Source organism: Triticum urartu, chromosome 6A (genome assembly GCF_056163025.1).
Source record: "Triticum urartu cultivar PI428250 chromosome 6A, HENAU_Tu73, whole genome shotgun sequence".
Classification (NCBI taxonomy): Eukaryota; Viridiplantae; Streptophyta; class Magnoliopsida; order Poales; family Poaceae; genus Triticum; species Triticum urartu.
Genome location: NC_141878.1, coordinates 162874050 through 162892869, shown reverse-complemented (window position 1 = coordinate 162892869; position 18820 = coordinate 162874050). Strand labels below are relative to the sequence as shown.

At 43.9% G+C, this 18820-nt stretch overlaps 1 long non-coding RNA gene across 2 annotated transcripts; it reads right to left on the bottom strand.

Annotated features, from left to right (window-relative positions):
* Positions 1-1170: 1170 nt before the first annotated feature.
* LOC125531484 (uncharacterized) lies at positions 1171-4331 on the bottom strand. 2 transcript variants are annotated; one of them, XR_015607743.1, is made up of 4 exons: positions 3822-4331; positions 2749-3472; positions 2013-2076; positions 1171-1566 (listed from the first exon to the last, which is right to left on the bottom strand). It is a non-coding gene; the product is annotated as an uncharacterized LOC125531484 (long non-coding RNA). The 2 variants fall into 2 exon arrangements; XR_007293256.2 differs by lacking the exon at positions 2013-2076 and having other exon boundaries at positions 3822-4329.
* Between the last annotated feature and the right edge of the window lie 14489 nt (positions 4332-18820).

Genomic DNA, 18820 nt, shown 5'->3' with positions numbered 1-18820 from the left:
AACTTGGAAACGTATATAAACTGAGACGACTCAACATAATAGAACGAGGTGGGATTATTCAACACCCAAGCAAATTTTAATTAAAAACATGCATGAATCGATTGGAATTAACCTTGCTTCGTTCGGCTCGAGGGCCAGGGTAATTGGGCCTATCTCCGTATTCTCACTCCACCAGGCTACGTTTGGCTGGGTGGGCAAGAATATTTGGCAAGCTTTCGAAGGAAGATTACTAAGAAGCTAACCCAGTTTTTAATGGCAACTTGGGGGCGAGCCCAACTGGTTGTGGCTGTAGCGTGAGAACGGGAGGTCGAAACTTCGAACCTCACGGCTAGGATTGTTTTTCGCAGGTAATAGAAGATGGCGGGCTAATTAACTAAAAACAGAGGGGGTTTGGACATGCAATTAGTACCACCTCGTTTATATTATGATTTTGTCTATACGAATGATGAAAGCGTATTACGACCAGGCGGAAGCGTATTGTGACGGTGAACCCGACAAAGTTAATCCGTGCTTTATTATTAGGGAAAGATTAGGGAAAGATTACAACTACCGGTACAAATGCCCGTGCGTTGCACCGGACGAAAAAGAGACACAACCAGCTCCATATTTCATTGTGCACTATTTCATATATATCCAATTTTAATAAACATCGATAATAAGGTAATATTGATTATTACTTTTTGTAGAATCAAGTTTGGACCTGAAGAAGCCAACTCAGCGTTCTTCGTCAGTTGCAAGAGAAGTTTTGCATGGAATATTTTGTCAATCGTTTTTTTTTCTTTTCTGGAAAACATTAAAATTTCCTTAGTTTTTATAGAAGTTAAGGTTTACATAAAAATTGGAACACTTCTTCAAGAATCTTAAACGTTTATGAAAATTAGAACATCTCTAAAAAAACACATTTTTAATAGATATTTTTTCTTTAAAGAATGTTTTGATTTTTTTGTACATTTCTAAATGAATTTTTTAAGGATTTTTTATGATTTTAAAAAAGTGCAAACATATTTTTTTGAAACAAAAATAATGTGAACATGTGTAAAACTGTGAACATTTTTAAACTAATTTCTTCAGGATGCAAATTAAACCGACCACATGCAAGGTCGAGTTCTGTGCTCTACATATAGTTATAAATCGAAAGAATTGATCTTAAGATTACTAAGCAAAACCAAATATAAGAGTAAGAAGAAGACCCAAATGAGTAATCGGAATGTATCAAGTCCTGAAGAATCATCTTAGGTGTCTTACAGTTAGTGGGCGGACACAAGACCACCAGTACAACACTACCCATTTTCCGATCAATTGTTTCGTCCAAGCACCATCAACTGCTCATTATGGAGAGTCGAAGAGCATTGAGCAACCATTGAAACAAAGCGGCTACAAGCTAACTCTTTCGGCTGATCTCCAGCAACAGAGGCGGCAAGGTGGCGTCAGAGAGGGTCAGGTCAAGCCTGACGAACGTGTCCTTCAGGAATTTGCGTCATTGCCACACTTTAAAGCTGGAATTTGTATTTCAGGGAGACTGTGTTGAGGGACAATGGACCTTAGCTTCTGGCATATAAGAAGATCCTATAAGACAAACTGTACTTCATGAATTGGAGTAAGACAACTATTGTCATTATTCTTCTGAACAACTAATAAAATGAAATCATCGACATACAACTCACATTTAGCATGCCTACTTCATGAAGCACGACCTTCTACCAGAATAAATAATAGTATAATTCTCAGAAAACATATTTGTGTTTTGACTGACTTAAGGAAACAGAAGTTTTAGAATGTTTTCTTCCCTGACGGAAACTTGTTTTGCTTCCCTCACACTATTACTTCCAATACAACATATTAGATACAGATTTTTTTATATATTAATTTTCTTTTTATGGAAGAAACATGCTTGTGTAGAATGGTAGTGTTATCATGTTTAGAGTTAACTACCAAACATTAAATGTTTGGCACATAGCATTTTTGCAGCTTGATAGACAATCAGAGAGGTATTGCAAAGCAGGAGCATGTACCAGATAATTTGCAGAATCACAACATCTGGAGGTGTCTTCAAAGTTACAGGATTGTTCTATGTCACTTAAAAAAGTTAAATCGCTATTAGATTAAGGGACTGCATTCCTTCTACAAAGTTACTACTCGTACAATTTTAGAAACACACCCAATGCAGATTTGTATGAACAACCTAAACTGCAGTTTCAGACTTTTAATACCACTTGACACCAATATTATTAGAAGTATAGATGGAAGTGCATACTTCGTGTTTATCACATAGACTTGTGATAACAGAAAGGATAACTAAGCACAATGTGCACATGAACCACACTGCTAATTCAAGTCCAATAAACCACGTGATTTTCCAGGAAAAAGAATGTTATGTGATCCAAATGAAATTGTTATTTAGATATACATAGTGTCGATCTAAACTACTGTGGCCTTAAGAGAAGCAGTAGACATCGAGCTAGAAACATACTATAGGTAGATAACATAAGGGCCAGGATCCAATATTCAGTGAGAACGATTAAAACACGAAGTCGCCAAATCAAAATATGTCCATTTGCGTGCTTGTACAGAGATTGAACATGCTGAAACGCAGTGGAAGTAACTATCACATGGGTAGCTTATTATATTGTCCTAAAGTGATGTTCTCATACTGAAATCATATAGAAAGTACATAGCAGATTATATCGTCCTAAGTGATCTTGATAGAGAGGATTATCTAGAGAAATGGCAAAGGAGAAATTAACTAACCTTGACCTGTTTGCGGCATTTGGCCCCCAAGGCAACCTGGGACATTTACAGATCCATATTTTACACACCTCATAGAGTAACCGGCATCTTGCCACGGTAGGCCAATACCTAGCCACTCATAGTACAATCATTGTCCATTGTTCTGGCCTGCTGCATTCCTGGATTGTAGTACACCTAAAATTGTAGGAGTTCATAACCTGGACACCACAGAGAAAGCATCATTGGTTGAGAAAATTCGTTGCTTTTCACCGGCTGCTGTAAGGGAAAGTACCAATCACCCCTTTGATCCTCCCTCTAATATCAACAAGCTGACAAAGTGGCAATGGAGCCCAAGGCTTAGCACATTATTTCAATCGATTTGTCTGCAACTTGTGTATGTCTTGCAGATTATAATTGAAGCGGTGCCAGACCCTATGGAAGGCAAGCCGAAGGAAGAGCACAAGTTTGCTAGGGAGGAGTGGCTGGGACTGCCCAGACACAGTAGATCGGGAGCAGTAGCTTCAATCGTCGGGGCGGGATAGCCGCTGCCACAGCGTAGAGACGCTGCTGGTGAGAAGCGACAAGAGGGGATACATGAGAGGTTTCCATGACCGGTAGCGCGGAGCTGTGGCAGCTGATTTTGCAACAGAGTTAAGAAATGTCTGAATGACCACCTACAAGAACATGAGTTGCATCCCCTAGTTGATTTATTCCATGACCCCAATCCAATTTCTTCACTCCATCCCTACAGACAACAAACATATTGTAATGCATATGTTGAGAACTGAGAGCTAAGATTGAAGAACAACCGAAGCAAAGAAACAATTGAGGTTCTTCCAGCAAAGAAATGAAGCACGACAACAAAGTTGATGCCAAAATTCAAAGCGTGAGCAATGGCCTTTCCGAGTAAAATAGCACATGTGCCATGAGGGAGAGGGCGGGCATTAGAGGAACCACACTGGATCCGATCATGGCGACGGGCCTCTGGGTGCAGTGGCAGGAGTACTCGAGGCCGGAGATGCTGGTGATGTGCGGCCAAGGCTTTGGCGACGCAACAGATGTCATTAAGGCAGGAGAGGTGAGAGGAGGAATACCATGGATGCAGTAGCAGTGGCGCCCGTCTGCCGTTTCCGGACACCGGTGAGCTCCGGCCAAGGTCATCGCACCGCCCCTCCTTTCTCCCTTGTTATCTCCCTCACCACCGTGTCTCCTTTTTGTCCTGGAGCCGCGGATGCTATGGATCCTCTCAGGAAGCCGCACTCCGGCCATCCTCCTCGTCACAGGCGAACCCCGCCTCGCCGAAAGCCTCCAGATCCGCCTCCCCTGCCCCTGTCGCACACGAATCCATCCCCTGCAAGCTCCGGCCACCGCGTTCGTTCTGCGTCGAGCAGCCACGCCGCCTCCAACCGCTCGAGGAGCGCGCAGCCCGCCGGCGCGAGACTTGCGATGCGGCACTCCCCTCCCCCGTCGGGCACCATGTCCACGCGCGCCAGACCGGTGCGCGGCGGCAGGGCAGGGGGTGGCGGTGCACCGGAGGTGGAGACGGGATTGGAAGGCTGCGTTCTTTTTTTCTATCGCCCGCACCGGTTCGGTTGACTTATTACATGGACGGCAGGTTAATTCCTAAAAAGCACAGCGGCATTTGTATGAAAAGGTCGCGACGGTGAACCCGGAGACTCAATCCGTGCTTTATTATTATATATATATATATATATATATAATGTTACTATTCATCACCCAGGGTGCAAAATAAGTTATTCTTCACCGAAATAATCTTACGATCGCTTCATAAATAAATTATGTTTGGAATACAAATAGTTATGTTCATATTGATTCACTACGTAAACTTTGGTATAAGAAAATAAAAAAAATAGGTTATAAGACCAGAAATATCGCATTTGATGTATGTTTTTACGTTCGTAACTTTACGTAACATAAAATATATTTTACGACGGGTATATACTTTCTTACGTTCTCTTTTTATGTATGAAATAAGACAAAATTTACGAAAACCTAAAAATACGGTGTATTGACGTCAAAGTAGAGAGGGGGTGAAGAATAACTATTTCTCACCCAGGGTGACGAATAGCTGGGCTATTCTGTTACGCGTAACAGAATATTATTCTGTTACCCTATATGAACTGATGAATTCAAACGGCTGAACTGATGAAATTCGAGCGCTTGAACTGATGCTTTCTGTTTCTGTTAAAAATCATCTTCTTTAGTTTAATTTTTTTGCAATATTTTTTTGTCGAAACGTGGCGTGTAATATATCGTTGGAAAGCTCTTGACATCTACATTACAATTTTATAATTTGTTTTTGCAAAAAAATTATGGTTTAAGAGCAGTTTTGAATAAACCGTTTTTTTCAAAACCGAAAACGTGAATCGTATTTTGGACTTAATTTTCAAACGGTTTGTCGGAATTGAGCAAATAAGATGGCGTTGGAAAGCTTGTGAAAATACGCATCTTCCATATATCTAATGTTTTTTCAAATTCTATATGATTTAAAAGTAATTTGAAAACGGTGAAATTCCGGGCGAAACGTATTTTCGCAATTTTTTTCAAACGGTTTGTCGGATCGACGCAAATGATACGGCGTTGGAAAGCTATGGAAAATGCGCAACTTTTTCGTATAGAAATGTTTTCTAATTCCCCATGTTTTAAATTCAAATTTGAATACGGTGAAAATTGATTTTGAACGCAATTTTTTTAAAGTTTGTCGAAATGGGGCAAATAATATACTGTTGGATAGATATAAAAAATGCGAAACTTAGCCATGTTGAACATTTTCTCAAATTCGCAACCATTGAAGAGTAATTTGGAATACGATGAGACCTTTCATGTTGTTTTTTGGTCCGAAAAACAGAGTTGTCGTACTGATCTCAGTGTGGGGTTTGAACTGACGTTGTCGTACATGATTTTACAGTCACAAAATGCTAAAAAAATCATTGAACTTGTTTTTTTTCTTTGAATTTTTGTGTTGTGTTCTTTTCTGGTTGTAATGCATGAACTTGAAGGTGGTTTCTTATTTTTGTAATTAAACTTTGAGCATATTTAAAACGTATGTGTTTGTTCCCGAACTTATTTGGGACGTCATGTTGAACTTATTACCTTTTTTAATCATGAATCTCTTGTGTTTCCTTTTTTAAGTTGCTTTTTTCTTTCAACTATACTGCTATAACATTTTCTTTCTCGAACTTACTGCCTCTCGAGTAAGGACCGGTGCTATCTTTTTATTTGAACTGGTATCAAATTTCTCAATAGACATATTGAACTTTTTCCGCGCTTCATTATGCATTGATGATATAATACCTGTTGAACTTCTACACCAGAGCTAAAAAATCTATCCAAGTTAACTATTATTTTACATTGAACTTTTATCAATCAACATACATCATTTTCTTTCCTGTTCATACACGTATTGCAGACATTACATACACATACATGGCTCCACGGTCATAGACAATTTTCTCCTGTAGCTTCTCCTTGCTTCCTTTAAGACAAGCAATCAATTGGAGAGAAAAGCACATATGATTTTAGATACAAAAATCACCTCCATGTCTGCCAGCTGGACTGATTTTTAGATACAAAAAAGCATCCTTAGGGGCCTTTGCACGAGCACCTACCATGCAAACACACAAGAACTCTAGATTAAGCATGGGGAGGCGATGGTCTCGTTGTCCGGAGGGCCCAGGCGGCATCGGGTGCGGGGGAAATGGCAGCCTTGTCGGTCGATGGGTTGCAGCTGTGGGCGGCGAATCTGGTAGCGTGTGGCATGTGCGGCCGTCATGTAGCAACCATACCTCAAATAGTCTGATCTCTGTGCTCCGGTGTCATCCCTGGATCAGTAATGCTGACACCACACAGTACTCGGAGGATTTATAACAGAGTAGCAATCACACACTTATTACATCGAGTGTTTCAAAAGAGAACTTATTACAATAAATATCGCTTAAGGCCATCTAATAACGATAACAGCGGAAGGCTTGGAAGATAAGTGAGTCCATCAACTCCAACGGCATCACTGAGTATAGAACCACGACCTAAAAACTCCTTAATCATCGTCTAAAAAGTCTGCAACATTAACGTTGCAGCCCGAAAACGGGTCAACACATGAAATATGCTGGCAAAGTAACACATAGAGAATAATGGAATGAAACAGCTATGCTATATGCATATTTGGCTGGTGGAAAGGCTCTATGGTTACTGTTTTGCGTAAAGTCAATTTTTCCCTACTTCAAAGGAATAAATTTAATTACTATCATGGTGGTTGTTAAACATTGAGAATGGTTGACAGCATTCTCAATCCCAATTAAGCATCATCATTAAACATAACCCAACAAAATTTATTTAGAGTAACATGTTGAGATTCACATGAAAATCTAGGTACTAGATACTCAAGATGTCCATAACCGAGGACACAGCTAACCATGATTAGTTTATTACACTCTGCAGAGGTTTGCGCACTTTTCCCCACAAGACTCGATCGCCTCCGTTTGGTTTCTCGCACTGCATTGGTGTTTAAGAAGACGGATGACCGAGACATAATCTTTCAGAAGCGCTAGCACCTTACGATGGGTAGACCGTACCACCTACATCCCCTACATCTGCTAGTCTACCACTGTAAGAGTTCGCACAACTTAGTCAACTATGCTAGAGCCCATAATAGCTTATGGCTGCACACGGAAGTTTCTAGTATGAATAGTCTCATGATCCCTTTGAGTCTGGGTGACGGTCCAAAAGAAACAGGCAAGTCCTGGAATACCCAGGTGCCCCAATCCACCCAGATGTGTGTTTAAGTTGCCACCTTAGATAAACCATTAATTAACAATCTCACATCTGTCATGGATTTCACTCACCCAATCCACGTCTACTAGCATAGCATGGCATAATAAGCAAACATAGAAGTAACTCCCAAAGATTTGATAATAAACAGGTAATAGGTACTACCTCATCTACTTCTCATCCCACAATTTAATTAAATCCTATTCATGCAATGTGTGAGGATTGATCTAATGCAATAAAACTGGGTAGTAGAAAAGGTATGATCAAAGTGTTACTTGCCTTGCTGATGATCCGCGAAACCTAACGATTCGAAGTAACAGGCGGCGCACTCCGGGTATTCTATCGCAGACAAACAAACAAGCATACAATAAGTACTCATCTAATGCACAGGTAAAACTCAAATAAGAGATCTAACCAGAAGGTTCAACTTAAGAACTCCGGTTGGCAAAAAGAATCAAATCGAACGAAGCAACGAAAGATAAACGGCGAAAGAAAACAACTTCATTCTACTAATCTGGATCTAGGGCAAATTTTACAGTAACAAAAACTTGTTTAAGTTGGTTAAACGGATAGAGGGTTTCGAGACGAAATTCTAGGCGCTTGAATCGCCTGATTCCGATAAACGAGCAAAAAGTTAAACTAAAACGAAAATCGGATCAGGAATCGCGATCAGAAAAATCGCGGATTTAATCCGAGAAAAAAAAAACGACGAACGTCGAATATATTTTTTCTCTTTTTTCGGCACAGAAATCGAGGCGCGACGAACCTCGGGCGGCGGGATCATCAGCGGCGGCGGCGGCTCCGGCGACGCGTGCGGATCGAGGCGGGGCTGATGGGCTGGGACGGCTCGGGGCGACGCTATTTAAAGGCTGCCCCCGGGCGGTGTCCCGCTCGGGTACGGCCCGAAGTCGATTCGTTTTTTTTATTATTCCGCTCGAAAGAAAAATAAAAAGAAATACTAAACGGACTCCAAAAATTCCGAAATAAATTTTCACGGACTTCTAAAATCATGCCGCACAAGGTGAACATTTATTTGGGCCCTAAATGCAATTTTAAAAAACGCACATTTTTCCTAAATTCAAATAAAACACCGAAAAACTCCGAAATAAAATCTTATTTGATTTTATTATTAAATCCTCAATATTTCTTTACTTTGGGAAAGTCATTTTATTCCCTCTCTCATATTTTTGTAATAGAAATAATTGATGATAAAATAAATAAAATCAAATGATCCTATTCTCAAAATTTGAAAAAACTCAAATATGAAAATAACGAAATCCCCAACTCTCTCCGTGGGTCATTGAGTTGCGTAGAATTTCTAGAATCAACCAAAATGCAAAATAAAATATGATATGCATGATGCTCTAATGTATAACATTCCAAATTGAAAATTTGGGATGTTACACGTCATTGCCATAGGTAGAGGTATTCTTCCCTGATGATTGTCAAATCCACATCAGCAAAGTACATGTTATGCAGTTTGGAGACCAATTGAAATAGAAAGGAACTTGACCAATCTCAGCCATCTAAACCTTTCACTGTTCTACACAATCATAAGGTTAAAATCATACATGAGCAATTAGCACATTGCATTCAAGGGTAATTTTCATCTACAGGAAAACTGGAACTTGCATATACACACTAAAGACTGTCAAATTCCTTGAACTCAGGAAACTGGAAAAAATGAGAATTGAACTGAATGAAATTTAGAAATTGTACTGAACTAAAAAAAGAAACTGGACATCATAAGTACATTGAGAAAATAAATTTACAAAGTTTTCTATACCCATCTGAACCTACAAAGTTTTTCTATAGCCATCTTGAACTTACAAAGTTTCTCTCGCTGAACTTTCATGTGGTTTGTTTACAAGGAACTTTCATAAGGGAACTTCTCGTGCAATTGCACATGTACTGGTTATATTTTCTCTGAAGCCAGAATGGTTTTCATATGTTTCGTACACTATGGTGATGAATATAAACAGCGTGTGAGCACCAAGATAGCTTCAACATGGGATCCCTTTCCCCAAGAGGAAGCAATAGGATTAGTGCTTAGAAAATAAGCAAGTGCAAGTATGAGGAGAGTAGCAAGAGTTTTACTTTTGGTGTAAGCATACATGAGCAGGGCTTGCGCGGAGGCCGTGTGAGGAACTGGTTGAGGACGACCACACTCGTGTTCGTGCTCCTGCCGTTGTGGCAAAAGGGGCAACGACCTGTGTTGGTTGCAGGAGCTGGACTGACCACCTAGGCATCACATCAAAGTAATTAGCAAGATTAACCACTACTTTTTACAAGAATTAGCCAGCAATTAAAAGGGTGAGAAATAAGAGTTCTATTAATTATAATTTACAAACACTACTTCAAGTCAGGTTTGCTATTTTTGAATTTGATGCATGTTGCACTATAGGACCGCTACGGGTTTGCAAGTTGGACTTGAGTACTTTTAAATTGTTTGCATAGTTTAGTGCCGAAATCTTTACCACAAAAGAACACATCTACAATACCGATCACATATAGCAAAATTGAACTTTCTGCGTCTACTGTTGTTTTTTAGAGTGGACTTATGTTTTTCTTATGTAATTGAACTGTTAAAAGTATTTTGAAAATTGCCACTGTTTGCTGTTGAATTATAAGCCATGGCATTGGAGTGGGACGCGTCCACATCGGTGACATTGAACGGACAGGGGTGGTGGCTAAGAACTGCCTGTACACGGTGGTGACGTAGCACCATCAGGGAGGAGGCAGAGTGGTGGCAGGGGATCATCACCGGCTGCCGGAGGATAAGTTGCCAATTCCGTATTCTATTCTGTATTGAACTTAAGTGCACTGTTGAATTGAACTTTTCTAACACATATTCACTTAATGCATATTTTTATAGTTATGTTGGCATGAGGCTATGTAATACATCTCAGCAATTGTTTTGGGGTGAGTTTTCAAAAATATAATACTAAGTGAACAGTACAACCTGACCTTACTACATATGCAACATGCAGTAGACATGTTCAGTGTCTCAACTTTTCACAAAAAACTGCAGATGTACTATCATCTATGCAAGATGTATCATAGAAATAATGGAGAAGACTTAGTTAAAATGGGAACACCTTGTTCAGTTTTGATCAAATTAATATCACAGAGAGCACTTGCTGCCTTCTCTACAGAGGCGTGCGTTTGTGAATGGAAGAGGCCTCTGAACTTTTTCGCTTTCTCAACTCTTAACTTTTTGTATTCTTGTACTTCACCCACCCCTATAAATTTCTATACTTTTTAGTGGCTTTTGTTGGTGAGCCCTCCTGTTTCCCTGATCTGGACATTCACAAGGTTTATTCTGAGTATAAAAAAAGAAATAAAGTGTTCTGTTCACAATTAAACTTATAAGCACTGCAAGACAATCAAGGTTGAGAGAATGTAGTGAGCACCATGTGTAATTCTCAAGTCAGTGGTTGCTCCAAAAAAATTATGAGGTCAGTACCTCCATAGAAGTAACAAGAAGTTGTTGTACTGTGTGTGAGAGATTGTTGTTTTGTACAAAACTTATGTTGTTTTGCAAGGTGGACTTAAGACACTTTTTTAATTTTTATATGAGAACTGATGTTGTTTATCAGACACTACCTCTGTAACTAAATGCAAGACATTTTTGCAGTACTTCCCTAAATCCTATAAGTGCAGACCAAATATAGTTACAGAAATACTACACTAGGAGGTATCAATCAATCTAATCCATAGCACATTTTGCTAATATGTGTGTGATCTGTAGCCCATAGCCTATGTGTGATTTGTTCCAATTAATCCATTCATTTTTTATCCTCTGCTGCCTGCAGCTATGGCTAGACCCGTTGAAGAGGTGGGGAGTTTCAAGTTAATGATTTGCTTTCAGAAACTTCAGACAAGAGCGGAGTAAAGACTGGAAGGTAAAACTACTGTTAGCATGTGTACCTTTTTTGTAGCATCTCATCTCCTTTGCTTCAAGTTTGAGCCAGGCCCAGGGGTAGAGCACGGGGTGGCCTATACGCAGCACTTTGAGCGACCGGCCATGGGGCGACCAGTTGGACTACCAATGTGACCATGGCGAGACTGACATGCATCCTCGTGGAGGTCGCTGGATCTGGATCGGGGTTGTGGGAGGAGGCATGGTGGAGGGGCGACGACCGGTGATGGAAGCGAGGCGGCCGGGCACGGGGCACTCTGGGGAGCCTGTCGGCTGGGATCCCATGGTGGCAGCGAGGAGCCACGGTGGGAGGCGGGGGATCCTGACGGGGACGGTTGGTCCGGCGGCGGCGCGCAACCTCGTATGCTGCAGCTGGGCGCTCGGGTCACGCAACATACATTGGCGGGGAAAGAAGGAGTCTGGAGGTGCGTCGCCGGGGAGGGAGCCGGGCGGCGACGCGCCGGGGAGGAGGTCGGGCGGCGGCGCGTCGCTGGGGAGGGAGTCGGGCGGGGGGCGCGGCGGGTCTCTGGATGTGGGAGGGCGGGGGCGCGGCGCGGCGCGACGTCGAAGGTTGGAGGCGGGGGGCGGCCGGCCGGCCGGCCGGCGTCAGCGCGTGGGTCGGAGGAGCGACCCGTCATGGCGCCGCGGGCTCCCTCGCTCCGGCTGCCGCCGTCGCTCGCTCGCCCGCGACGGCTGCCTCCGGCGGTACGAGGCGGGTTAGGTTGGGGGCGGGTCCTGAAGTTTCTACTGTGGTCTGCACGTCGCGCTTTATGGGGACCGATGGTAACTGAATAATATTATGTTCCTAGTAACAGAATACTCCTGTCATATATATTGGGGGTGTGTCTATTCTAATAACACCTTTAAGAGTCTTATTCTAGTAACACGAGTCTTATTCTGATAACACCTTCTACTCCGCCTACCCCCACGACCCACCACTCTTCCCAAGCCCCGAGGGCATAACCTCCCTCCCATTCCGCATCGGTGCCCCACAAGACCACCGCCTACCACAAGCCCGGCCGCCCACCACCACTCCCACAACCGGCGGCCCCCGCGGCGCCCCACCCCACCACCACCAGACCCCCGCCTCTCCCACCCCCACCCCGCGCACCACCAGCCTCCCATGCCCACCTTCTAATCCCACGCACAACCGACACACAGGGCCATGGCCACCCCCGACCCCCCACCTTCTTCCCCGTCGGGGGCCCTGCACCCCTACCTTCTTCCTCGCCGGAGCCCCACAACCCACCACCTTCTCCATGGCCTCCTCCCCCATCGGTGGCCGCGCTCGTCAGGGCCGACCTTGCCGGAACCCCGCGGCGAACCCCTACCCCGATGGGGCCTACCCTCCTCCAGTGGCTCGGACCACCATGGCTCCGCCACAAATCTGAAACAAGACTCCGGCGGGGGCCTGCCCCCCGCGCCGGCAAGGGTCGTCCTCTCTGTCCATGGCCAGACGAAGACTAGCGCATTGTCTCCGACCTCCGCTGACAACCATGGCCACCGCGCCCCATCTCACCTCCCTTCCCTCCTTCCCAGGCCATGATCCCCTTCACCGCCATCGACACGACGAGGTCAACGGCCAAAGCCATGGCCACCAAGCGTGTCCACAACAGCAACAGAATTGAAGTGCGCCGGGGCACGCGATGCGGTTCGGTGACGCGTGGTCGTGTAGTTCGCGGCCACCACGGGCCCCTCACCTCTACCTCCATGGCCACGTCCTCAACCAGCGGCGCCCTGCCCTTGTCGCCGGCCATGGCGCCGCAACCACAAGGCTCGTGTTGGAAATATGCCCTAGAGGCAATAATATATTAGTTATTATTATATTATATTTCATTGTTCATGATAATCGTTTATTATCCATGCTAGAATTGTATTGATAGGAAACTCAGATACATGTGTGGATACATAGACAACACCATGTCCCTAGTAAGCCTCTAGTTGACTAGCTCGTTGATCAATAGATGGTTGCGGTTTCCTGACCATGGACATTGGATGTCGTTGATAACGGGATCACATCATTAGGAGAATGATGTGATGGACAAGACCCAATCCTAAGCCTAGCACAAGATCGTGTAGTTCGTATGCTAAAGCTTTTCTAATGTCAAGTATCATTTCCTTAGACCATGAGATTGTGAAACTCCCGGATACCGTAGGAGTGCTTTGGGTGTGCCAAACGTCACAACGTAACTGGGTGGCTATAAAGGTGCACTACGGGTATCTCCGAAAGTGTCTGTTGGGTTGGCACGAATCGAGACTGGGATTTGTCACTCCGTGTAACGGAGAGGTATCTCTGTGCCCACTCGGTAGGACATCATCGGAATGTGCACAATGTGACCAAGGAGTTGATCACGGGATGATGTGTTACGGAACGAGTAAAGAGACTTGCCGGTAACGAGATTGAACAAGGTATCGGGATACCGACGATCAAATCTCGAGCAAGTATCGTACCGGTAGACAAAGGGAATTGTATACGGGATTGATTGAATCCTTGACATCATGGTTCATCCGATGAGATCATCGTGGAGCATGTGGGAGCCAACATGGGTATCCAGATCCCACTGTTGGTTATTGACCGGAGAGTTGTCTCGGCCATGTCTGCATGACTCCCAAGCCCGTAGGGTCTACACACTTAAGGTTCGATGACGCTAGGGTTATAGGGAAAGTATGTACGCGGTTACCAATTGTTGTTAGGAGTCCCGGATGAGATCCCGGACGTCACGAGGAGTTCCAGAATTGTCCGGAGGTAAAGATTTATATATGGGAAGTCCCGTTTCGGTCACCGGAAAAGTTTCGGGTGCTATCGGTAATGTACCGGGACCACCGGGAGGGTCCCGGGGGTCCACCAGCTGGGGCCACCAGCCCTAGAAGGCAGCGTGGGCCAAGTGTGGGAGGGGACCAGCCCCAGGTGGGCTAGTGCGCCCCCCCACCAAGGCCCAAGGTGCAAGGGAGAGTGGGAGGGGGCAAACCCTAGGTCCACATGGGCCTTAAGGCCCACCCTAGGTGCGCCCCCCGTCTCTCCCCCCTTGGCCGCCACCCTAGATGGGTTTTGGGGCTGCCGCCACCCCTAGGGAGGGAACCCTAGATGGGGGCGCAGCCCCTCCCCTTCCCGTATATATACTTGAGGTATTGGGGGCTGCAAGACACACGAGATCCTCTCCCTCTTGGCGCAGCCCTACCTCTGTCCCTCCTCGTCTCTCGTAGTGCTTGGCGAAGCCTTGCTGGAGTTCCGCGCTCCTCCACCACCACCACGCCGTCGTGCTACTGATGGACGGAGTCTTCCCAACCTCTACTTCTCCCCTTGCTGGATCAAGGCGTGGGAGACGTCACCGGGCTGCACGTGTGTTGAACGCGGAGGCGCCGTGGTTCGGCACTTAGATCGGAATCAACCGCGATTTGAATCGCTGCGAGTATGACTCCTTCATCCGCGTTCTTGCAACGTTTCCGCTTAGCGATCTACAAGGGTATGTAGATGCACTCTCCTTCCCCTCGTTGCTAGATTACTCCATAGATTGATCTTGGTGATGCGTAGAAAATTTTAAATTTCTGCTACGATCCCCAACAGTGGCATCATGAGCTAGGTCTATGCGTAGTTTCTATGTACGAGTAGAACACAAGTTGTTGTGGGCGTCGATTTTGTCAATTTACTTGCCGTTACTAGTCTTATCTTGATTCGGCGGCATCGTGGGATGAAGCAGCCCAGACCGACCTTACACGTACCCTTACGTGAGACAGGTTCCACCGACTGACATGCACTAGTTGCATAAGGTGGCTAGCGGGTGTCTGTCTCTCCCACTTTAGTCGGATCGGATTCGGTGAAAAGGGTCCTTATGAAGGGTAAATAGAAATTGGCATATCACGTTGTGGTTTTGGCGTAGGTAAGAAACATTCTTGCTAGAAACCTATAGCAGCCACGTAAAAACTTGCAACAACAATTAGAGGACGTCTAATTTGTTTTTGCAGCATGTGCCGTGTGATGTGATATGGCCAAAAGGATGTGATGAATGATATATGTGATGTATGAGATTGATCATGTTCTTGTAATAGGAATCACGACTTGCATGTCGATGAGTATGACAACCGGCAGGAGCCATAGGAGTTGTCTTAATTTATTTAGGACCTGCGTGTCAACATAAACGTCATGTAATTACTTTACTTTATTGCTAAAGCGTTAGCCATAGTAGTAGAAGTAATAGATGATGAGAAAACTTCAAGAAGACACGATGATGTAGATCATGGTGTCATGCCGGTGACAATGATGATCATGGAGTCCCGAAGATGGAGATCAAAAGGAGCAAATGATATTGGCCATATCATGTCACTATTTGATTGCATGTGATGTTTATCATGTTTTACATCTTATTTGCTTAGAATGACGGTAGCTTAAATAAGATGATCCCTCGTAATAATTTCAAGAAAGTGTTCCCCCTAACTGTGCACCGTTGTGAAGGTTCGTTGTTTAGAAGCACCACGTGATGGTCGGGTGTGATAGATTCTAACGTTCGAATACAACGGGTGTAAGCCAGATTTACACACGCAATACACTTAGGTTGACTTGACGAGCCTAGCATGTACAGACATGGCCTCGGAACACGGAAGACCGAAAGGTCGAGCATGGGTCGTATAGAAGATACGATCAACATGAAGATGTTCACCGATGTTGACTAGTCCGTCTCACGTGATGATCGGAGACGACCTAGTTGACTCGGATCATGTTTCACTTAGATGACTAGAGGGATGTCTATCTGAGTGGGAGTTCATTAAATAATTTGTTTAGATCACCTTAATTATCATGAACATAGTCTAAATTGTCTTTGCAAATATGTTGTAGATAAATAGCTCACGTTGTAGCTCCCTGTTTCAATACGTTCCTAGAGAAAGACCAAGTTGAAAGATATTGTAAGCAATGATGCGGACTGGGTCCGTAGTCCGAGGAGTGTCCTCACTGCTACACAGAAGGCTTACGTCTTTGATGCACCGCTCGATGTGCAAACCCCTACAACGTCGTCTGTGGATGTTGTGAACACCTGACAGACACATCCTGATGACTACTTGATAGTTTAGTGCACCATACTTTACGGCTTAGAATCGGGATTCCAATGACGTTTTGAATGCCATAAGACATATGAGATGTTCCAAGAGCTGAAATTGGGATTTCAGGCTCATGCCCGTGTTGAGAGGTATGAGACCTCTCACAAGTTCTTTTGCCAACAAGATGGAGGAGAATAGCTCAGCTAGTGAGCATGTGCTCAGAATGTCTGGGTGCTACAATCACTTAAATCAAGTGGGAGTTAAACTTCCAGATAAGATAGTGATTGATAGAGTTCTCTAGCCACTATCACTAAGCTACTAGATCTTCGTGATGAACTATGACATGCAAGGGATGGAGTTGATTCCGGAGCTGTTCTCGGTGCTTAAGACCGCAAAAGGTAGAAATCAAGAAGGAGCATCAAGTGTTGATGGTTTAACAAGACCACTGGTTTCAAGAAGGGCAAGGGCTAGAAGGGAAACTTCATGGATGGCAAACCAGTTGCCGCTCCAGTGAAGGAACCCAAGGTTGAATCCAAACCCGAGACTAAGTGCTTCTATTGTAAGGGGAACGGTCACTGGTAGCGGAATTACCCCAAATGCATGGTAGATAAGAAGGCTGGCAACTTCAACAAAGTATATACGTGTTATTAATGTGTACCTCACTAGTACTCCTGGTAGCACCTGGGTATTGGATACCGGTTCAGTTGCTATTATTGGTGACTTGAAGCAAAAGCTACGGACTAAACGGAGACTGGCTAAGGGCGAGGTGACGATGTGTGTTGGAAGTGTTTCCAAAGTTGATGAGATCACCATCGCACGCTCCATCTGCCTTCGGGATTAGTATTGAACCTAGATAAATGTTATTAGGTGTCTACATTGAGCATGAATATGATTAGATCATGCTCATTGCAATACGGTTATTCATTTAAGTTAGAGAATAATGGTTATTCTGTTTACATGAATAATACCTTTCATGGTCATGCACCCTATGTGAATGGTTTAGTGAATCTTGGTCGTGGTAATACACATGTTCATGCCAAAAGATGTAGATAGTACCACTTTCTTGTGGCACTGCCGCTTAGGTCATATTAGCATAAGATGCATGAAGAAACTCCGTGTCGATGGATGTTTGGAGTCACTTGATTATTGAATCGCTTGACACATGTGAGCCATGCCTCATGGGAAGGATGACTAAGACCCCATTTTTAGGTAAAATGAAACGGGCAAGTGACTTGTTGGAAATCATACATGCTAATGCGAGTGATCCAATGAGAATTGAAGAGTGCGGTGGATATCGCTATTTTCTCATCTTCACTGATGATTTGAGTAGATATAGGTATATTTACTTAATGAAACACAAGTCTGAAACATTTGAAAAGTTCAAGCGGTTTCAGAGTGAAGTTAAGAACCATCATAACAAGAAGATCAAATTCCTATGATCTGATCGATGAGAATTTCTGAGTTATGAGTTTGGCAATCACTTAAGACATTGTGGAATTGTTTCATAGTTGAAGCCACCTGGAACACCACAGGGTAATGGTGTGTCCGGACGTCGTAATCCAACCTTATGAGATATGGTGCGATCTATGATGTCTCTTACCGATCTACCGTTTTCATTTTGAGGATATGCGTTAGAGACAGCTGCATTCACTTTAGATAGGACACCATCTAAGTCCGTTGAGACGATGTCGTATGAATATGGTTTGGCAAGAAACCAAAATTGTCGTTTCTTAATGTTTGGGGCTGCGATGCTTAAGGCTTCAGCTGGAGAAGCTCGAACCCAAAAGCGGACAAACACATCTTCATAGGATACCCAAAGGTGACAGTTGGCTATACCTTCTATCTCAGATCCGAGGGCAAATTGTTTGTCGCTAAGAACGGGTCCTTTCTCGAGAAGGAGTTTCTCTCGAAAGAATTGAGTGGGAGGAAGATAGAACTTGATGAGGTTGTCGAACCTTTACTTCAACCAGAGAGTGATGCGACACAGAAAGATGTTTTCTGTGGCACCTACATCTGTTGAATAGGAAGTTAATGATAGTGATCATGAAGCTTCGGATCAAGTTGCTATCGAACCTCATAGGTCGACAAGGATATGTACTACTCCTGAGTGGTACGGTAATCCTGTCTTAGATATCATGTTGTTAGATAACAATGAACCTATCAGCTATGGAGAAGCGATGGTGGGACCGTATTCTGACAAATGGTTAGAAGCCATGAAATCCGAGATAGGATCCATGTATCAGAACAAAGTATGGACTTTGGTGGACTTGCCCAATGATCGGCGAGCCATTGAGATAAATGGATCTTTAAGAAGAAGACGGGCATGGGCGGTAATGTTACCGTCTATGAAGC